Source organism: Schistocerca serialis, chromosome 4 (assembly GCF_023864345.2).
Source record: "Schistocerca serialis cubense isolate TAMUIC-IGC-003099 chromosome 4, iqSchSeri2.2, whole genome shotgun sequence".
In the NCBI taxonomy this organism is placed as follows: domain Eukaryota; kingdom Metazoa; phylum Arthropoda; class Insecta; order Orthoptera; family Acrididae; genus Schistocerca; species Schistocerca serialis.
The window spans coordinates 412,418,788-412,443,218 of NC_064641.1; positions in this window are offsets into that span (position 1 = coordinate 412,418,788).

Here is a 24,431-nt window from a genome sequence, read left to right on the forward strand (position 1 = left end):
ATAGTTCTGTAGGGGACTGATGACCTCAGATGTTAAGTCCCATAGTGCTCAGAGCCATTTGATTTTGCGTAAGGAACGCGCTATTGAAAACACGATCATAACGCCTATGTTACCATTATCCTGCATAAAAAGCGATGTTGAGTCTACATGCACACACGGTCACCGATAGTGTTACGCTTTCAGTCAGATATTCCGTCCTAAATGCTGTCCGCAATTTGGAATCATGTCTATCCACTCAAACACATATTTGCGTTGGATCTAATGAGACGTCTTTTAATGATTACAGCCACTGGTGAATCATATTCGAGCCACTCTCGTACCTCGAAACTAATCACCTTTTTTCGAACCTATCTGCTAAGGATCCCATGCACCACGAACTCCAGCGCTATTTTTAGACAGTCCCTCTGCATCTTGTAACTGTTCCTAAGTCTCCGCCCCGCCCTCTCTGCAGCTTAGTCTATGTGATCGTCTGAATTTAAGCCTGATCCGTACGGAAGTCGGAGAGCGCTATATCTATAACCTTCTGCAACCTGTGGGGAAACGGGACGAGCAGAGTTAATACGACACGAGCGTGTTTTGACCACTCAGTGGAAATGGGAACATGGCGTCATAGTGCATAAAATGGATAAAATGACGGAAAGTACGTATAAATTGAGGGAAAATACACCGAAATGCGGGGAAATTGAGGGAGTACTTGCATGTCTTCTGATTGGTGCAGAACAATTCTTGTACATGGGAACGGGTATACGACAGCAAAAGGAATATGGGAAAACATTTAGATGGAAGACCGGGAACTGGGGAAACAATCTTTTATTTTTCGTCGAGTCAGCATTTGACTGTATGTCAATTGAGGTAATAGTTGACTGCTGTCTTTGATGCTTTCCTGGAGAAAAGAGAACCATTTGCCTCTAAACTTACATGCATATGCGTTAAAGGATGACAGAGAGTGGATGGAGTGATCGTTTCAGTTGGAGCTGTAACGAGGTAGGATTTAATGGTAGACTGATGACGCATTCTAGGGGGAGAGGGGCGTGTTGCTGAATGTAATTTGACCATTTCTTCTGTTGTTTTGTCTGGATGCATAAGTAGTGTGACATAACCTGCGTTCGACTCGCATACAACTGCGTGTTCTGTGTGTGACCTAGAGCACTGTCTATTTGCGATCGTTAACAGAAAACCTCTCGATCATCAGAGAGCTCCATCTGTTTCGACACATTCCTCTAGAGGAGCGAAGATTTGTGCAACGTACTCCATTCCCCTGCCGCATATTGGGCATAAAATCGAGTCTTCAGTTTGATAACTCTAAGTTAGCGACAGATATTTGTGAGGTATTATAATCCCCTTGTATACATCTGCCTGACGAATGTCCTGTTTACGGAGTTAGTGGCGGAATGCCGCGTAATTTCACGTGTCAAATACCGCTGCTTCGCGTTTGTCCCATTCTTTGTAAGAAGCATTCCCCGTTACTAACGATCATTTTATATAGCATCGATGCGAGCATTATATAATTTCTGAACCGTGATCGGATGTGGATAGTGGGTGCTACACACCTCTGGAAAGCTATATTCTACGTGTATCACAAGGAATCGATGTTTTAAGGAAGTAGTTTATCACCACAGTTTATTGTGGAGAAACCTGCACGGTGAATGTATGTCATGCGCTGGAAATATATTTCTTACGTTGGGATGTAACAGCGTTGCATTCCATACGACTAATAGGTTGGAAACCGCGAAGATCTAACATTATAGCATGTTTTAAGTGCAGTACATTGTAGCTTTAGGAGTGCATGTGTGTATGTTGATTTACATAAAACGCAGCAAACTCCGTTCGTCTAGAGCTCCATCATGCATAATAACCACCCGTTTCTTGTTTTTAAGCATCTGTTATATCATCACAACAGTTCCAGATCACTCAGCACCGATAAGGGGCGCTAACCTCCTCGACATTCGCGCATCTGGAGAAATCTTGTGCTCTTAGATGGGTACGGAACAGCAGTTGCAGCCTCGGTTTACACTGATCCTTCAGGAAACGTGGAATGTAGCGGTCTACTTCCGGTCAGCTGCATGGAGCGTTGGTCAAAGACAATGTGAGGACATCTTTCGGTCTCTTTATACCAAAATACTCTGTGACTCCCATTCACATAGAGAAAGATTGTAAGTTACGCACTATGGTCGAAGAGCTAGAGATATATAGGTTGCTGTCTGGTATACTTTGATGTATATGTTCGAGAATTAACAATGAATGAACGTACTGTGCAGTCATCTATTTACATTCGCAATGGTACTCGCAAAATAGTGGAGCAGCTGTTTAGCGATGATACAGAAATTGATAAGCATGTTGCAGTGTCATTGGTCAGTGTTGAAATTATGATAAAATTGCTAGCATTGGTCGCACTGTCAACTATGATGTTTATTGTTACAATACATCGACAGTGTCTTTACCTTCCCAACAGTCCACTGGTACGCTGTTGATTACCACATAATGTGATTTACACTGTGTGATGTCTAGTTTCCTGGGAGAGTCAGTGAACCAAATGTGTTAATGTCAGTTTAGAATGACACAGACGTCGAAGTCGTGGCGAAAGAAACAACTGTATGGCAGTGTACAAAGCGAGTTACAGCGGTGTGTCAAACAACGAAACAGGGACTCTCTCCTGCGACTGATAACATGTGGGTGAAAGTTCTTGTACAGTTCAGGCGATGGAACTTTACACTGGTCTGTGCAAGTGACGTCGATCACTGGCCACCTGCTCCAATGGATAAATACCTGTATATTTAATAGGATCGCCGCATATGCTCGATGCCGGCACGTAGATGATATTCGTTTTCGATATATCGGAAAAAAGAGATGCAGTAAAAATCTGTCAGATAAAATTAACAGAGCTTTTATGATTCGTAATTTTTCTCTGCTGGGTGGCACAGAATAACGATGATAGAATGTTTGGGTGATAGACATGAATAGCTTCTGAGGGACGTGGATCAGCTTCAATGTTGAGTCTTCCTAATTTTCCCAATAAGAAACACCACCATAACTGTTCACACTTTCCTTTAAACTACGTCGTGTTGCAGGAGCAGGCTTCATTTGGCGCTGACCTTACATATCGTACATGGGTGATGGAGCTATGGCAACATGTTCCCATTTCCATTGAGTGGTCAAAACATGGTATATAGCATTAACTCAGCTCACTCTGTTTCTACACAGGTTGCAGAATGTGATAGATATTGCTCTCTTCGTCTTCTGGGTAAAATTGATCTCGCTATCAGATGTAGTATGAATTACAGTACATCGCTCCATATCAATGGCATCTTTCCCATCCCGACTGTCCACTGGATACGCTGTTGATTACCGCATAATGATTGACTGACACCACTCCATTGAGATGGAGGGAAAGTTGGCAGAACACTGGATATCTGCTACTTGTCGCTGTAGAACATGGGATTAGATGTAGAGGTCATCACCTTAATACAGTTGTTTGGAAGCGTTTCAAATTGCTACAGGCTCATCCTATTTTCATATGCTGTGATGCCCTCCAAATGTTTTTCTTTTTAAAAAGTTTTTTTCACCAATAAGACAACAGTAGCGCTTTTTATTTGTGTTACCTCATGCATGTTGTGAACAGCACCTTCCGGCAATGGTCAACACCGGAACAGTAATCATGTTGTTTTTTTTTTGTCATCAGTCCTTTGGTTTGATAGAGCCCACCACGAAGTTCTCTCCTGGGCTAACCTCTTCATCTCAGAGTAGCACTTGCAACCTACACCCTCAATTATTTGCTGGATGTATTCCAATCTCTGTCTTCCTTCACAGTTTTTGCCCTCTACAGCTCCCCCCTAATACCATGGAAGTCATTCCATCATGTCTTAACAGATATCCTACCATCCTGTCCCTTCTCCTTATCAGTGTTTTCCACATATTCCTTTCCTCTCCGATTCAGCGCAGAACGTCCTCATTCCTTACCTTATCAGTCCACCTAATTTTCAACATTCGTCTGTAGCACCACATCTCAAATGCTTCGATTCTCTTCTGTTCCGGTTTTCCCACAGCCCATGTTTCACCACAATACAATGCTGTACTCTAGATGTACATTCTTAGAAATTTTTTCCTCAAATTTGATATTGGTAGACTTGTCTTGGCCAGGAGTGCCCTTTTTGCCATTGCTAGTCTGCTTTTGATGTTCTCCTTGCTCTGTCCGTCATTGGTTATTTTACTGCCTAGGTAGCAGAATTCCTTAACTTCATCTACTTCATTACCATCAATCCTGATGTCAGGTTTCTTGCTGTTCTCATTTCTACTACTTCTCAATACCTTCGTCTTTCTTCGATTTACTCTCAGTCCATACTCTGTACTCATTAGACTGCTCATTCCGTTCAGCAGATCATGTAATTCTTCTTCACTTTCTCTCAGGATAGCAATGTCATCAGCAAATCGTATCATCAATATTCTTTCACCTTGAATTTTAATTCCACTCCTGAACCCTTCTTTTATTTCCATCATTGCTTCCTCGATGTACAGATTGAACAGTAGGGGCGAAAGGCTACATCCTTGTCTTACAACCTTTATAATACGAGGACTTCGTTCTTGGTCATCCACACTTATTATTCCCTCTTGGCTGTTGTGCATATTGTATATAACCCATCTCTCCCTATAGCTTAACCCTACTTTTCTAAGAATTTCGAACATCTTGCACCATTTTACTTTGTCGAACGCTTTTTCCAGGTCGACAAAGCCTATGAACGTGTCTTGATTTTTCTTTAGTCTTGCTCCCATTATTAACCGCAACGTCAGAACTGCCTCTGTCGTGCCTATACCTTTCCTAAAGCCAAAATGATCGTCATCTAACGCATCCTCAATTTTCTTTTCCATTCTTCAGTGTATTTTTCTTGTCAGCAACTTGGATGAGTGAGCTGTTAAGCTGGTTGTGCGGTAATTCTCGCACTTGTCAGCTCTTGCCGTCTTTGGAATTGTGTGGATGATGCTTTTCCGAAAGTCAGGTGGTATGTCACAGGAGCTATACATTCTACACACTAACGTGAATAGTCGTTTTGTTGCCACTTCTCCTAATGATTTTAGAAATTATGATGGAATATTATCTATCCCTACAGCTTTATTTGATCTTAAGTCCTTCAAAGCTCTGTTAAATTCTGATACTAGTACTGGATCCCCTATCTCTTCTAAATCGACTCCTGTTTCTTCTTCTATCACATCAGAGAAATCTTCCCCCTCATAGAGACTTTCAATGTATTCTTTCCACCTTTACGCTCTCTCCTCTGCATTTAACAGTGGAATTCCCGTTGCTCTCTTAATGTTATCACCCTTGATTTTAATGTCACCAAAGGTTGTTTTGACTTTCCTGTATGCTGAATCTGCCCTACTGATAATCACTTCTTTTTCGAATTCTTCACAGTTTTCCTGCAACCATTTCGTCTTAGCTTCCCTGCACTTATTATTTATTTCATTCCTCAGCGACTTACATTTCTCTATTCCTGAGTTTCCCGGAATATTTTTGTACTTCCCCCTTTCATCGATCAATTGAAGTATTTCTTCTGTTACTCATGGCTTCTTCGCAGTTACCTTCTTTGTACCTATGTTTTAATTCCTAACTTCTGTGATGGCTCTTTTTAGACATGTCCACTCCTCTTCAACTGTACTGACTACTGATCTATTCCTTATTGCTGTATCTATAGCCTTAGAGAACTTCAAGCGCACTTTATCATTCCTTAGTACTTCTGTATCCTACTTCTTTGCGTATTGATTCTTCCTGGCTAATGTCTTACACTTCAGCCTATTCTTCTTCACTACTATATTGTGATCTGAGTTTACGTCTGCTCCTGGGCACGCCTTACAATCCAGTATCTGCTTTCGGAATCTCTGTTTGGCCATGATGTGATCTAACTGAAATTTTCCCGTATCACCCTTTCAGTATCCTCATACACTTTCTCTGTCTCTTCATCTTCAGCTTGCGATGTCGGAATGTATACCCGAACTATCGTTGTCGGTGTTGATTTGGTGTCAACTATGATAAGAACAACCTTATCGCGAACTGTTCACAGCAACACACTCTCTGCCCTACCTTCTTATACATAACGAATCCTACTCCTGTTATACCATTTTCTGCTGCTGTTGATATTACCCTATACTCATCTGACCAGAAATCCTTGTCTTCTTTCCACTTCACTTCACTGATCCCCACTATATATAGATTGAGCCTTTGCATTTCTCTTGTCAGATTTTCTAGTTTCCCTACCATGTGCACGCTTCTGACATTCCACGCCCCAACTCGTAGTACATTATCCTTCCATTAATTATTCCATCTTTTTCTCATGGTAGGTACCCCTTGGCAGTCCCCTCCCAGAGATCCGAATGGGAGACTATTCCGGAATCTTTCGCCAATGCAGAAATCATCATGACACTTCTTCAACTAAAGGCCACATGTCATGTGGATACACGTTACGCGTCTTTAATGCAGTGGTTTCCATTGCCTTCTGCATTCTCATGCTGTTGATCATTGCTGATTCTTCCGCCTTTAGCGGCAGTTTACCACCCCAAGAACAAAAGAGTGTCCTGAACCTCTGGCCGCTCCTCCGCCCTCTCTGACAAGGCCATTGGCAGAATGAGGGGTGACTTCTTATGCTGGAAGTCTCCGGCCGCCAATGCTGACTGTTAATCAAAATTTAAACAGCAGTGGGATACAAACCGGGGACCGAAGACGATCATGAATCAAAGACGCTACCACCAGACCACAGGTGTCATCCTAATCAGGTATATGACTGCAAAATGAAGGAACAATCCTTTTCGAAACGGAGCACCGACATCCGCTACCCTGTCGCTGGAAGGATGAGAGTAACTGTACAGTTCATCACCTTCGAATAGATATTGGAAGCACTCTACAATACCGCAAACTCTTCCTGTTTCCATATGTTGCGATGTCTTCCACATTTCTATCAATGAGAAACATCGCCTCTGTGTTTTATTTCTACCAGCCTGTGTTGTGGTAGCTGTATAATTTATGCCAAGCGATGTTCAGTTTTCTGTGAGAGCCAGAGGATCAGTTTAGCAGCAGCAGCTGACATTGATCTCTAAGTCATGGTAGAAAAAACAAAGTGTATGGCGGTGTACACTGATTGGGTGTGTTACAACCGAAAAAAAACAACGTATTAAACTGCTTATGAACGGAAAATACAGGAACCCTCTCGTGTGATTGATAGTCTGTTGGATATGTTCATCCTAGAGCACAGGTAATGAAACTTTTCACCAGTCTGTGGAATACCTATATATTTAATAGGCTCGCCACATATGTTAGTATTGGAAGCAAGTGGGTCTCACCCGAAAGCACCGTTATCCAAGATGGCACCCAAGATGGCAGCGATGACGTCATCCAAGATTGCTGCCATGACGTCAATCAAGATGGCGGATTTTGGCGGGAAGTTTGAATTTTGGCCGGAAGAAGGTCAATTGGGCTATCCCCACTAACCTGACCCACCACAACAATGGCATGAAGTTCAAATTCCAACATGATAATGCACCACACCCCAGTTATCTCTACTAAGCAAAGAAAATGGCATGAAAAAATGACTTCTCTTTATTATTTAACCAATTTCAAGCAGATGTGTTCGCCACTGGGGCTGGACTCCAACTGGCTTAGTTCATATCGCCGCCACCAGAGAGAACTCTCCTGACATCATATCATGGCTCAAGAATCGTTATTAAAGATGGCTGCACCCAGTGTGTTCACCACTGGGTCCAGAGCCCAACTAACTTAGTTCATATCGACACCACCAGAGAGTGCTACCGTGATGTGGGGTGATGACGCAAGATCGTCTGCTCTCTCTATCTCACGCCACATCAGCAGCCCGTGAGCGAGTGACCGCTGACGTCACAGCCTACACCCTGTACCTTCATAGTCGCACCGGAGATGGTCTTCTGTAAATATTCTAACTCGAGTAACACCCACATCGCACTTCTAACATATGAATTACCCAAGTACTTAATTCCATTTCAATTTTAATGTACCACTTCGATTGAATGAACGAATGACAAGTTTCTCATTTTCCCACTAGGGGCACGGTGATCCTTCATGACGTAGCATCTCACACCCCTAGGATGCTGCTCTCCTATTGGCTACTGCATTATTCACATGGCTCTACGTCATAGAACCTATATAAACCAAACCACAACCCAACTCACCTTCACTTTGCTCCTATACTTCGTTCAATACGTCTGTGTGTCGACATCAGTATACATTCGCTCGGTATGAAGTGTACAGGTAGCACCAGCGACAGTGCCAGTGGCAGCAGAGGCAGCAAACAATCCCATGTAGACGAAGTTCAATTGCTTGGTAAGTACATTTTCAGTTCACCGATATCTGCATTCTTTAACTCAGTGTGTGTGTGTTACATTTGTTTTGGATTGCGCTCTATACAGAATGCTTCGTCCTTTAACAGATTCTGTGTGTGTGTGTGTGTGTGTGCTTGTGTGTGTGTCTAAGTTATATCTATTTTGGACCGCTCTCTATACAGATTGGCAGGTCATTTAACAGGTTTACGTGTTTGTGTGTCTGTAATATGTTCTGTGTGTCTCTATGTTATATCTGTTTTGGCCCACTGATTGCTGTACCATTTAAGTCGTTGCACTTGTTCTACAGAGATTTTCTTCCATACTCTATATTATATTCAATCTTTCCCATCTTTCTAGATTACATCCCTCATATGCTGGACGAGGTTTATCGGCACCTAGAGATGGAGAGGGCGCAGGTACAGCTCGAATGTAAGTACATTTGTAATAAAAACGCAGTTCTTAGATGAAATAATTTCAAGTAATATATACACTCGTTTTCCAGTTGTCTAGATTAACCTTTCTAGATAATCATGATTCCACACATAGGGAAGGGAGCACAGATGGTGGCGTGCAAGGTGGGGGTCAAATGGCGGTCATCACAGTGCAACAGCGTCGAGAAGCAGAGGGCTGACAAAGTATGCATCTTTTAGAGGAGGAGGAGCAGCTCGATCTGCCTGAGTGGGTGGGAGACCTGGTTGAATGTGGCAATGAGTTGCTCAAACCATGGAGCCAGAGTGGAGAAGGTGAATAATTTTTAACATTATCATTAGACAAAATAATTACTATTATTTAGTCTTATTATTATTTATTGCTCTTGTAAATAAACATCATTAAAGTGATATTTATTATTATTTATGTTATAGGTCTATCACACAGCGTGGGCAGTATACCTAGAGCGGTGGTTTCGGTGGCGGGAATTGGGGGCACACAACCGCAGAGACATGCGGCGCCCTGTGTAGCCCCCATCAGAGCTGCGTGATGAGGCGGCAGCAGCAGAATCCGCACCAGCACAGCCCCCCGCACCACCCCAGGCCATCTGGCGCCCATGGGCAACGCAACCAACACGGGACAAAGTACCAATAGTAATAGTGATTATCCTGTGGCTAGAGGTAGTGCTCTCACCTGTCCTATCGATAGTGATTTGGATCAGAATAATGGCGTAATGACCGCCCTAGAATACTCAGCAGATGCTAGGGCTTTGAGGGGCGCATCTCGTTTACTAGGATTTAGAATCCAGGAGGGAGGTACCGCGACCCTGTCGGGGTTTTAGAAGCATGCCTCCCTGTCTTGGAGACCGAGCTCCTCAAAGTCCTAGAAGATCCGACATTTAACAGCATTAAATGCAGTGCAGTATTATGCTGAGAATTGAGTCATCCCCCTAAACATCAAGGTGACACAGAGACAACGACTCTGCACTATATATGGGGCGATAATGGCGTTATTTCTCAGAGCACATCCATTGCTGAGTGGTATCGAGAATCCACCTTGAGTGCTATTATCGTCCGATTTTCTGAGATGGAAGTATATGGGTCCCCTAAAGTGCTCAGCTGTATACCATCCCTCAACATTCATATACATGTCTATGATCCAATAAATGAAGGGTCCAGTTATATTAAACTCCCTGAGGATATTAAGAAGATGCGTGCATGCATTAATGTCGAAAATCAGTATGATAATGCTTGTTTTGCATGGTCAGTCCTGGCTTGTCAGATAAATTACCATTACAGAGATCATTCTGAGCTTCTGGGCAGTTACAAAGTCAAAGATATTAAGAGACAGTATAAGTTTAATGGTATTGAGTTCCCTGTAAAGATCCAGGACATACGTAAGTTTGAGGCTCAGTCTACCAGAACATTGGTTCACGTTTATGGCCTGGAGAAGAAGGACAAGTCAGATGAGCAAGACAAGCTCACAGTAGAGGACACTGACCTCCATTTCTCAAAATTTGCAGGTGAGCGAGAGTTGCATGTACACATGCTGCTCTTCTCTGAAGGCGCTAATTACCACTACGTCTGCATCAAAGACATGTCCCAACTCCTTTCCACCTAACTACCAAAAAATACCGATGAAAAGCATATTTGTTTAAAGGGTTTGAATTATTTTTCATCTGAAGAGTTATTAGCGATTAAATTGTGCTTCCAAGGATGCGGTACGTGTGGTTATGCCCACCAACGAAAATAACTTCATTAAATTTCAAAATGCTCACCACCAGCAGCATTGTCCTATTGTAGTGTATGCCAACTTTGAATGCCTGCTGGCTCCTATTACTCGATGTGAACACTCAGACACAAACTTCACACAAAAACATGTACTTTAGGTGGCAGCATTACAGGTTGTATGTGGATATGATTCTAAACTTAAGCACTATCACTCTTATAGGGAATGACTCCACGATTTAGCTTCTCACTGAGCTTGAAAACCTTTCATGGAAAGTTGACAGGATCTACAGCACCAACATTCTCATGATCAAATCAAAGGAAGATCATGAAATGTATGAAATGGCGGTTAATTGTCATATTTGTGGGCTGGGTTTAGATAGAAAAGCGGAAACTCCTTGTAGAGACCACTGTTCAAATGGCTCTGAGCACTATGGGACTTAACATCTGAGGTCATCAGTCCTATAGAACTTAGAACTAATTAAACCTAACTAACCTAAGAACATCATACACATCCATGCCCGAGGCAGGATTCGAACCTGCGACCATAGCGGTCGAGCGGTTCCAGACTGAAGCGTCTAGAACTGCTCGGCCACCCTGGCTGGCAGAGACCACTGTCACCATACGGGTAAGTTCTGTGGTGCAGCTCACAACGCATGCAACTTGAAGTATCAGTTACTTAGACACATACTCGTCTTTTTCCATAATTTGAGCGGGTATGACGCTCATTTTCTCGTTGAGCACTTGGCTAATTTCGGTAAGAAGAATGATCAGGTCAGTGTCCTCTCTAAAAGTGTTGAGAAGTACATTTCTTTTTCAAAACGAATGACACCAAAAATTACATTCCGCTTCCTTGACTCTTTATGCAGACTTCACTCCCGAAACTGGTTGAGATTTTACCTTGGAATGATATGCATATCAATCGATCTGCATTTCCTGATGAGGATTGTTCCAACTTGCGACTAGGAAAGGAGTTTTCCCATACGAGTATGTTGATAGTATGACAAAATTCAATGAAACCGGGATTCCTGACATATCTGCAATTACCAGTACTCTCACAGGTGATACCATAGCTCCAGCAGATTATGAGCATGCCACGAACGTCTGGCAGGAATTCAACATCCCCAATTTGGGAGAATATGCAAGGTTATACATGGATACGGATGTGCATTTGCTTGCAGATGTTCTCAAAAAGTTCCAGTGTGTATATATGATCCACATACACTCTGGACCCTGCCTTTTATTACATGGCACCTGGGTTGTCCCGGGACAGTATGCTAAAAAAAACGGGGTGCAGCATTGAACTTTTGACTGATACTATAATGCTTCTATTTTTTGAGCGATGGATCCGTGGGGGACTTTGTCAATCTGCTCACAGGCATGCCAAGGCAAATAACCCGCGAATGGCTGTCAAGTTCAATGCATCCCTTGATTCTAGTTACATTTTGTACTTAGATATGAACAATTTATATGGGCACACCATGATGCAGCCAATGTTGGTTGGTGGGTTTCGATGGGTGCCCGAAAACGAATTCAAGGGATTAGGTGAACAAATAATGGGTCTTGTGGCAGATTCTGGTGTAGGGTATGTGCTTGAGGCAGACATCACATATCCTAATAATTTGCATGGAGTGATAAGCAACTTGCCATTATGCACAGAGCAACAAATTCCGTGAGGAAGCACCATCCCTAAACTGTTGGCTACTGTGGGAGATAAGCAGAGGTACATTATTCATTACCGTCACCTCCATCAGTGCCTCAGATTAGGGATGAAGCTTGTTCGAATCACCCGGGCAATCTCCTTCAAGCAATCCCCCTGGTTCAAGGAGTATATTGAACTAAATACCGAAAAGAGGGTGGTCGGGAGTAATGATTTTGAAAAAGACTTTTATGAATTAATGAATAATTTCATTTTAGGGAAAACTATGCACAGTATACGAAATGAACGCAATATTGTGATTAGAACCGAATGGGAAGGGCGTTATGGTGTGAGAAAATGTATAGCCAATCCAAATTTTAAGCATGACACCATCTCCAATGAAAACTTTGTTGCTTTGGAGATGTCGAAGGCTGCAGTAGAGTTTATGAAGCCTATCTGTTTGGGAATGTACATACTGCATATCTCCAAATTCTACATGTACCGACTCCACTATGAGTTTGCGAAACCTCATTTCGTAGAACCAAAGTTACTTTATATGGATACAGACAGCTTTACCTACTGAATCAAGAATTGTGATCCATATGAAGTAATTAGGTGCAATGGTAAAGAATTCGACACATCTTCTTATGGGACCAATAATCCTTACGGTGTTGTTCCTCAGAACAAGAAGGCTCATGAAGGACGAGTCGCATGATTTTGTAGTGCCCCTGAATTTTACGAAAGTCTGGAGACACTTGCATTCCAGTTGTTTCGAACACGCGTTATTTTAAAGCAGGGTGTAAGGATGAGCATGGTATACCGCACCCATTTATTGTTTGTGCAGGCGAAACTGGAAGGGAAATAATCCGTCGGCGCTGGCAAGTGTACAGCGCGACCTGCCAAGAATAAGCAAATACGTCCCAGAAGCTCCGCAGCCGGCTGCAAAGACTAATGTAGCATTGTATTGTTAAAAAACAAATGGAGAGACTCGAAATAGTGACTGTTTATTAGACGTTGAACTGCTTTTGAGAGTACGTGGACTGGACGTGGATAGTCAGCCATGATAAAAGCTTTTGTATTAATTGTGTTCAAAAATGTGTAATTAACTGATTCTGGGTGCCCGTTAATGTGTGGGCTTACGTCATAAAGTTTAGTTGTTTTTTTGTAAGTGGAAATAAATATGTTCTGGTGCATTGAATAATATTCCAAGAGTAGCGTATTTTTTAAATAAGAAGAGACAGAGAGAGAGAACGAAAATTTCCCCATCCTAGCAGTGAAATCTTTGGAGAAACGTCTGGTGCTAGCAGAAGACATCGGTTGCTGCAAGAAAGCAGAACCAGCATTCTTCAACAAGTAAATCCACGAAAACCCTTAAGCTGTATAGAGAGAGCTTAACATTACACTGGGCCACCGCAGTTTAGCAATTGTAGAGTTTGTGGGATTGAGGTCCAAAATGTATGCATATCGTACAGTGGAAAGGGACACACAGAGGCGGGCAAAGGGTGTTAGATGCATGGCATCTCGTGCTCTTACAGTTGAAGACTATTTTCAATGCCTGTATGGGCGCAGGGTTCAAGGCGCTCATCCACACATGGTTCAACAAACTAGCATTCGATCACGAGGTCACGAGGTGTACCCTGTGCTGCAGTCTAAAGTCAGATTGTCTCCTCATGACGATAAAAGAGTCATTTGTGAGAGGATGGGGTGGAAACCCTCCCATACTCACACTATTTACTTCAAACGAAAGTAGAGGTGGGGGTCTCTGGTTGATTGATAGAGAGGGAATGACCGTGTGAATGGGGGTTATGCATCGAAATAGTATGGCTCTTTTATCATAGTGTAAATATTGGATGAGTGTGTTGTGTTGTGTGTATCAGTCTGCATGCTTCTGTGTATGCATGAATGTGCAAATGAGTGTGGGAGCCTGTGTTACGTGCATGTGTGTGTAAATATATATTCATTATTTTGCCAAAGAAAGTCATAAAAACGAAAAAAAATATTTAAAACTCAAAGAAGCATTTAGAAAAAAGTCTCTATATATGTAAATATTTTTAATCGTTATTACTAGTTAATATATGAACAAAAACCAGCTTTTTGCACTTCATTTGTAGCTGTATATGAAGAAAAAACCAAGGTTTTGCACTTCATATGTGCTTTCATCAGAGTGGTTATAGATCAGATTTTAGTTTGTAAATTTCACCTACCGCTAGCCATCCAGTCAGAACTAGTTTTAAGTATCTGAGTTCCACCCATTTAAATTCATTATATATATATATATATATATATATATATATATATATATATATGTTCACTTGCTTGTTGAACAGAAAATGTTTAGAGCCACCCACTTGAAAGAAATACGCCCACCTTTACACAAAAGTCTTTTCTTTTTTGGGTGGAACTTCACTAGCGATAGTATTTACCCTGTAAGATGATGTAATTAGCTTGTAGTATCTCTGCATTAGCCGTAAACTCATATATATATATATATATATATATATATATATATATATATATATATATATATATATATATATACTGTAAATGCCAGTCATTTATCTGAGCAGAATGTTGATATATTTCGGCAGAAAATGCACCTCTGAATGATGTATCTGCAAACTAGTGTAATGTAAAATCTGAAACACTTACCTGCAAACAGCAGAACATTGATAGTTTTCGTCGAAAAAATCTAAATCTCAATCATGTACCTGTAAACTCATATAATGTGAAAACTGATGTTTCGCAAAAACTGTTAAAAAAATTTGAATTCAGTAATAAATTAACTTATTTTATGGTAAAAATGTCGAATGTTGTTATTTCAACCCTCAATCATCATTCTTTTTATTAAAACATGATAAATATATTTGTGTACAAAGCGTGGGTACATCCACATTGCACTGCACATGCCTATAAGGTATGTTGCTTTAAAACAATGATTTCTGAACGACACGTGTTAGACTGTGTCCGGCGGCAACGATCAAGCGCATGCAGCGCAACTGAGCTCTCACTTTCAGGTCCGACTGCGGCAGCAGCCACGCGCAGGTGGCTGGTACATGATGCATCGCATCTGAGCTGTCACTTTGAGTGGCTTCCACGCGGGTGAGGTGAAAGCTCGTTTATTAATTATGCAGATAGAGTTACTCATCAGGTGAAACCACACTCAAAGGCTGAGGTATGTGCCTCAGACAGTTCCAGTGGAATGCGTCTCAGGTACAGTACAACCAATAAACTTACTTGTTACAGACGTGGGTGTCACAGAAAGAAATAAAACATATTGTTATGGAAGAATAAAAAATTATTTATTTCTCATCCAACTTAAAAGTAATTTTACATTTTCATTTGCAGGTACAATAGCACTTTTCTGATAAATGTTCTTGAGTCGATGGATAGATGGAAAGCTATAGAATTCCAGGTCTTGAATACTTGAATAGAAGCTAATTTAAGTATTCGTCGCATCCAGATTTTGTCCTTTCCCTTCACGTAGACTATGGTGTCCATGTGATTAAATAATTTAAGCACAGTCACCATATCTTTATAGGGTATGCCAGGATCATCCCAAAGAATTCTATGGTAGAAATCAGTTAAAAACTTTGCGCTCTTCCTCGTTTTAGCACACATAACTTGCTTGAAGGGTCTTGGTGATGAAATACTTGCAGTGAATGTCTCTATTATTCCAGCATCTTGTGTGTACATTATAAACGCAACATCTTTAAATATGAACTGTCGACACTCACAGTCATAGAATCCTTGAGCGTCCACACTGATGTTCTCTTGGTGACAAGACATCATCAAATGATCTATGTATGGGGCAGTACATATTCATTTATACAGCTCGCTGCACAGCACCTGTGAGCGGACAGTAGTTGATTACACGACTGTGTGGAACTAAAGTGTACGCAGCGGTGTGTTCTGGGAAATTTGTCGATGATTCAAATTCGATTTGCACCTCTATAGGTCCAGACTTAATTATCTCATTCTGTTAAGAGCAGTCTATTACAATGATCGATGAAGGCTCTTTGAACTTACGTGGACCGAGTAGACACCCCCTTCCCTCTCCATGAGCAATTTCATAGTAAGAAGGGCGAAACCTTGCATACATGTCATATGCTAGGCTGTATACATTTTGATTCCACTGCAGATGTAGATTGTCGTATGGGTAGAATTCTGAATTGAGGTAGACTCTGGCATTAGTTAACTTGCAGTTATCGAACACAGTGGAATCATTTACTGTATTCTCTCTTCTATCAGTCTGAAACGCGAGTAAGATGAATCTGGGTGCCTCTAGATGGCTAGAGCTCTTAATAGCCCATGTTTGTCTGCTCGCAGTCGGTAACAGTGGGTACTCGAAAATCTAACATGAGCTGAATGTCAGTGACAGAAATGTACCCGAATTCAAGACTTTTAAAAGCTTCAAACACTCCTCGTCGGATATAATGATGTGAGGCATTTTCTATATTATCCTGTTGATTGTGATCATATTCTCCTCTTGAGTTCCTTGAATTTATGAGTTATTGTCCGTCACACTCTGCACCAGAATGAGTTCTGGTGATGCCAAAACGTATGTTTTAAGGGTTGATGTTATGCCTACATTGCGTGTACAATCGATCTCAGAGCCATTGAGTTCATAGTGTATCTCTTGGAAGAGGAATGCTAAAGCGTTCCTTGTCAGCTTGGATCCCACTGTATCACTGCCGTCAGTTTTCTTGAATGATCCTTCTAGATTTATGAAACTCTTGCATGGAAGTATGAGTGTGTCTTGGTTCTGGATGACAATTAAGATTTCAGCACTCTTGTTAAATGTGGTTGAAGCGTAAGGTTTATGAGAGAAGTATTCCTGACATAAAATTCTCTCATCATACTCTACTGGACTGGTTACATTCAGTGATGATGTCATTGCTCGGCTTCTGTCAATAGATTTAGGAAACTCGTAGTTTGCAGGTGTTATCACTTTGCTGTTCCATAGCGAAGTGGCGTGCTGTGGATTGCGTACAACTGTTTTATACCGTACGCCCATCCCGTCTGAGGTGTAATCGTACAATGATTTCCTCACAGCGAAAGTCCCCAAGTTGATTATTGTGGTCCACAATACGCATCTCCAAATAGTACAATGTCTGAGCTGTCACTGGAAGATATATTGCATTGGCAGGGGTCTCAACAATCTTATACCCCATTGCAACTGAGGGGAAGAATCCGTAAGTAGAGTGAATGAGACTATTGTTGAGACAGGAATTTGTTGCACTGTTACACTTATTGTGCTGACTGGGAGTATGTCCACTGTCTGGTTCGACTTGTAAAATTTACTTGGATCCTTCTTCAATATCTGCCCTTTTGTGAATCGCAGCAGTCGTCCTATTGAACCTTTCTGGTTAAAGTCAATCGTTGCATTTACAGTTCTTATTTCAGATTTAAATGTACTGATGTTTGCACATAGTTCAATACCTTTCCCGGACTGTTTTAAGACTTTACTTAAATCGTCGATATCGTATGCACCAGGTTCTGTTTCCAGAATATCTTTTTCACCATTAATATCGAAATGCAGTTTATTGTTAGTCTCGGTGATATTCGGGATGCTGTTGTACGTCTCCAGTCCAATCAATGCAACACTCCATTGACCAGCGCTCAAATAAATTGGCGGGAAGTAATTTGCACGCAGTACAGATGATCGTCCTTTTAAGGTCAAAATGTACAACATTGCATCTGAATCTCAACTGATGATTGAATGTTTAAACCTCCTCCTTAATAGCGTGGTTCTTCTTCTTTGTGAACGTCAAGAAAAACATGATGCATAGATGTCCACAGAGGTGTGTATCAAAGTCCTGATAGCGTTGATAGTTGTAGAGTACATGTATTCTGTGAATGAAGGATTATTGTAATTCTTCTGGTGGCTGCAGATCACCAAATGAGTCGTAATAGTAGACAGTATCCGCGCCTTTCTTAATATATGCCACCCAGTGGGTGCCTTGGCCTCCAGCAACATCTAAATTCACAATACCGCACTCACCAGTTTTCGACATAGTCTTCGGTAATGTATCCCGCATGAACACACCACGGAATCTTAGTATCTTGAATTTATCTCTAACAAACTTAAGAAGGTCTGTACTTGTGAGTGGTCGATATGGTAGGACCGCTTATAGGATTTTTTTATTTATGAATAGACCAAGGCCGTTCCTGTACGGTTGCCCATTCTTGACCGTTCGAGCAATAGCTGTGGGAACCTACCGCCAAGAGCGTGGGGAGGGCCGGGATGAGAAAAGGAATAAAACTGCTGGATGTCTTGGGTATTGGTAGAACACGAGGTGCTTTAACCAATCCTCTTCTTCTTCGGGCATCTTTCTGATTCATTGTGTTTTTAGCTGCATACATCGATGTCAGGATACACAGCCATTCTTCTTCTTGCTCTTGTTTAGTGCGCAACGTGCAGCGTTCATAACTAGCTTGAAATTCATCACTCCTAAACCCAACTTGATTTTTCCACACATGGTTTTATCAACTGCAAATGCTGCTATGCGTTGACCTATACAAATATCTTTTATTCTCCATATTGCCTTAGCCTCATCAGCTAAAATCTTCAATGTGACAACTTGATAGATCTTTATTTGCAGCATATGCAATGTCGTGTTCCATACACACTTCGTCGAGCAGATTGACTCCCCTATCGCCTCGCGCCAAGCGTTTCTGAACCTTAGTCCCAGGCCCACATTAGTTATACCCAGACATGTTTAATTCGACAGGTAGTTTGTCTAGAACACCACCCCCTCCTCTAATGTGTCTTCTAGCGCGCATGTTACGCTACTCTGGCGGTTGTGGACAATGCACGCCCATTATATAGCAAATCGCCAGCATCAATCCACCCGTTTTGTATAGCAGGAAAACCAAGCCATTAGACCCTAGTGCCTTATTTCTCCGTCGTCTTACGACTCTCTCTACGAGAAAAACATCTGGTTCTGAGCTTTTCTGCATCTCCTCGGTGTAGAAGGAGCCTGCAATTTCTTCACCTTTACTGTCCTTCAATATATAAGTTCTAGGATTCGTTCCTTGCACCTTTGAAACTGTAACTATCTCATTTGACCAGTTCGATAGGTATGATTTTTCAAATGGGGTCTTGTGTTTTGAGATACATACCAAATCACCTACATTAAACTTCTGTTTGCGTGGATTGAGCACCTTAATGTGGAAGTACACGGTATCCATGAGTCCATTATCATGATCATCGATTGGTTGCATTTTTATTGTGCTATGTTTGGTTCTATTATTTTGAGCAGTTATTTCTGGGAGGATATCCGTCCATTTGTATAAGCCACAAAGGTTAATACGTATCCACATTCGACCGTTTGTTGCTCAGTTGAGACGCACCACGATACTCGCCTTCACGGGTGAGTGAATGTCAAGTAGTGATGTATTCCGTACGACTGCATCAATGTCGTGAAATACCTATTGTAGAGCTCCCCACCATGATCAGTTTGGAGATTGTCTGGGCATCGATTCGTTCCTCTCTGTAGCAAACGCTCAAAAACATCAGCAACATTTCGACCGGTTTTTGTTTTGATGGGTAATGCCCAGGCAAATTTAGAGTATGTATCAATAACAATTAAAATGTATTTGAAACCATTATTCTAATATGAATATTGCAGCATATCTACAAGATCAGCTTGCCACAAGTCATCCAACCCTTTAATCATAACATGTCTGCGAGGGTATGTTTTGCGTGCTGGCTTGTGCAGTTCTCGAACTACCGTCTTCATACTTATTCGATGATACCTCTCTCTCGAAGCTCCTAGATTATTGAAACATTCGAATGAACTGTATTACCTGCAGCAGCTGATGCGATGAGCAGCCACAGTCGATCTATTAGTTCCTTGGGATCGTCATAATATATATACTGAGGGATTAGATTCTTCACTGCTTTATTCTCAATGTCAATACCATCACTGCTAGTACCACCTTTGTTTTCGCCTTCAAGTATTGGCTTTATAATGGTTTTATATTTCTTGTTGCTCAGGATTTTCGTGATCTTGTGTACACCATTCATGTGCAGTATTTCACGGTACATGTCTCTATCATTGGTTCAAATGGCTCTGAGCACTATGGGACTTAACAGCTGTGGTCATCAGTCCCATAGAACGGTACATGTCTCTATCATTGGTTCAAATGGCTCTGAGCACTATGGGACTTAACAGCTGTGGTCATCAGTCCCATAGAACTTAGAACTACTTAATCCTAACTAACCTAAGGACATCACACACATCCATGCCCGAGGCAGGATTCGAACCTGCGACTGTAGCAGTCGCACGGTTCCGGACTGCGCGCCTAGAACCGCGAGACCACCGCGGCCGGCTATGTCTCTATCATTAACTGGTTTTTTTTGGTAGGTCTAAGGAAAATAAGATTCATTAAGCCGGGTGTGCTGTCAAACCGTCTATCACCGATCTGTATTTTGTCTTCAGTTACAGTTATGGGATGAGTACCCAACATGAACGGTCTTCTGCTAACACCGAATTTTCTATCTGTCTAGCCTGGAGTGCGACAAGTAATGAATTCATCAATGGCAACATCCTCGTTATCGTGTGTTATTGTTTTTGCTGAAAGCTGTTGGAGAGATTCAGTAACCGGCTTAAAGGTCTCTCTCTTAGTCCCCAGAATGAGATTTTCACTCTGCAGCGGAGTGTGCGCTGATATGAAACTTCCTGGCAGATTAAAACTGTGTGCCCGACTGAGACTCGAACTCGGGACCTTTGCCTTTCGCGGGCAAGTGCTCTACCATCTGAGCTACCGAAGCACGACTCACGCCCGGTACTCACAGCTTTACTTCTGCCAGTATCTCGTCTCCTACCTTCCAAACTTTACAGAAGCTCTTCTGCGAACCTTGCAGAACTAGCACTCCTGAAAGAAAGGATATAGCGGAGACATGGCTTAGCCACAGCCTGGGGGATGTTTCCAGAATTCATTTAACGCATTCACTATTCTCAGAAGAGTCTGGTAATACATCTTTAGTTCCCTGCACATACCTGCAACTTTATGCGCCACAGCTTGAATTTTCGCATCCAAGTAAAAGCGAATGTTCTGAGTACACCCAACCTCTCGGGTTGAGAGGCGGACATACGCGCGAATTTGTCCATGGTGTAGCGTAGACTGATGTACTAACCTCTCCTACCGTGCTATATATGCAAAAACTCTTGAAAGTTTCGCCTATACCGACCATAATTCGTGTTTCATCAATAACGAGAAAGCTACACTGTGAATGATTCCAGCAATCTGCACATATCCTTACAAAATCATTGAACGACATGTCCATTCCAGCATGTGCTTGGTAAATGTGCTTTAAATTCAGGTTGTCTTGTTTGAAGGCTATAATGAGGTTTGCATTGTCCCTAACAAGCTGTTTGGGGATTCTGGAATATTTTTGACTTAGATAAAATACATCATCACCTATATGTCGATCCAAAGATAAATATTTTCGAATTTGGTCTTGGTTTTCTACAGCAACATCGTCAAATATGAAGACTGTATGGTTTTTCCTTTTTCAGGCGGGGGGATATCACCGCTTTCACTGAACGTCATGTATGTAACACCATCTAGACCACGCAATATCTCTTGCAATTGCTGGTACTTGGGTTGAAACAGTGTTTTTGGGAATACACAAACATGTTCAAATCTGATTCCATATACATGCATTAGCAGAATCATGATGACATTAGTCTTCCTGCAATTGGATGGGCCTACAATAATTGCTCGTATGTTATCAGGAAGAAGAATTCCATTCTTCTTGTTCTTTTTCAACTCTTCACTTGAATCTTCACAGGACCAGTCACCGATAGCAAAGTCCTTGTAGCAAGGATGATCCACCCAGCCTGCCATGATGCTAAATGCGCCAGGTACAGACATGTAGTTGGCATATATATATATATATATATATATATATATATATATATATACAGTGGCGGTCAAAATAATAGAGCCACCTGGCAAAGGTTTGGAATAAAGTGCACATTTATTACTTGACATGTTTGAACTATGATGGAAACCATTACAACCGAGTCACATTGTACTATAGTCAGTTATATCGATAACACAACACAAAATAATCAGTAATAATCGATAATATTCAAAAGAATACCAGACCACAGGGTCAAAAAAATAGAGCCAATTGAAACAAATATATTGTACTTGATCTCAGTCTTATGAAACGTACAGGAACAGTCTTTTTTGCATAGGACTGCATTAGTACTTCGTGGGGTAACCCTTATTTTTGAGGATTGCCCTGCACCTCTTACCCATAGAGTCTACTAAACGCCTGCATTCGTCACTACTGATCGCATACCAGGCTCTCTGGATTTCTTCCCACAGTTTTTCTGACGATGTAGCTTTTGAGCGGTCAATTCTCTTGTCTAAGATCTCCCATAAGTTCTCAATGGGTGATGCGTCAGGGGACTGAGGTGGCCACTCTAATACTTCGATATTGTGCTCTTGAACAAACTGCCTTATGATCCTTGCAGTATGCTTTGGATCGTTATCGTGCTGAAATTTCCATTTCAGCGGCATTTCCTCTTCAGCATAAGGCAGCATCACATTTGCCAAGATGTCTTTGTACATTTCTGCGTTCATTATGCCGTTGATACGGTGTATTGGACCAATGCCGTACCACGAAAAACATCCCCATACCATAACACTTCCGCCACCGTATTTCACAGTTTTTAAAGTGTACTTGGGATTAAATTCCTGGTTTGGTGGGCGGCGCACATAGACTTTTCCATCTGAGGCAAACCTATTAAACTTGGATTCATCAGACCAAAGGATGTTCCTCCACCAAGTATTAGGTTTTTGTTCATTTCTCCGGGCAAAGGCTAACCTTTTCCGAACATTAGCTTGTGAAACATGTGGCTTCTTTCTTGCAATGCGCCCATTCAATTTTGCAGATCTCAGTCGTCTTTGAATCGTTGAGGTTGATGGTTGAACATCATGTTCGTCGCTAAACAAAATGGCTTTCAGTCGTGGTGTTGACAAAAATGGGTCTTTCTTCACTTCCCTAGTGATGAGTCTGTCTACGCGAGGAGTAGTTACACGAGGTCGCCCCCTGTTCTCCACCTGCGGCTTTGTTTGTTTTGACCGTCTCATGGCGTTCTGGACTCGTTTTCGCGAAACGTGCAAGACATTGGCTATTTTATTCATGGACATCCCACTTTTGAACATCCGGAACATTACTATACGCTCATCTTCACTGGTATGCTTTGCTCTGCCCATCTAGACGAATGTAAACAAAACCACACGTCAATTTACATACAAAACAACTGCATAAAAATCAATTTAAAGGCACATGTGTAAAGCGGCTCTATTATTTTGACCCATAAGATTCTTACCTTTATGCCTCTTTTCACACGTCTAGCTCAAACGCTTCCTTTCGGACGACTAAAGATAGCAGCAACGTCTTCCCTGATGTTGTCTACAAGGGACTGACAACACGGCACTCGTGGCGATTTCGCGAACTAATAGATATCCTAGTTCTTAATCTCGTCAATAGAGGTGGCTCTATTATTTCGACCGCCACTGTATATATATATATATATATATATATATATATATATATAGATATATATAGTGGGCTATGTGTGCTACAGAACCCCATGTGGCCGCTATTGGTTCAGATGCGGCGGCAGCTGTTGCTGTAGGTCTCGACGAGATGGCGATTGAGGCTGATGCAGGTACAGACGTGTCTGCAGAGCTAGGCATTTAGGCATTCGAACCTGTTGAACAAAGACAAGGAAGCATTAGATAAGGGCCAATAAGTTTGAAAAATAATAACACTAAGCAGAGAGACAATAATGTGATGGGTGATATTTACTTTTCCATTTAATCCTATTCTGCCTGACTGTGCTGGAGTTCGACTGCTGCTGCTTCATAGTTCTTCTTCTTCTAGTGCTGACTGACTGACTGAAAAAGACTGAGGCCCTGGAGCTGCTGAGCTTCACCTATATCTCCTACAATGATGTAATCAGATACTTCAATCCTATTGGCTGAAGTCGAACATGTGACTCAATTAAGGGTTCCTATTGGCTCCCGCCATTTATCCCCACCCCAGTACATCATCAGCTGGTGTTAACAACAGAGCCCTCTGATAGCGGCAATATGAACTAGACCCACACCATATGGTGGATACATTGAGTGCTGCCATCTTGAATAACGGTACTTGCATCATGATAGTATGTCAGGTGAGTGGCCTCTTGTGGTGACGATATGAACTAAGCCAGTTGGTGTCCAGGCCCAGTGGCGAACACATCTGCTTCAAATTGGTTTAATAATAAAGCGAT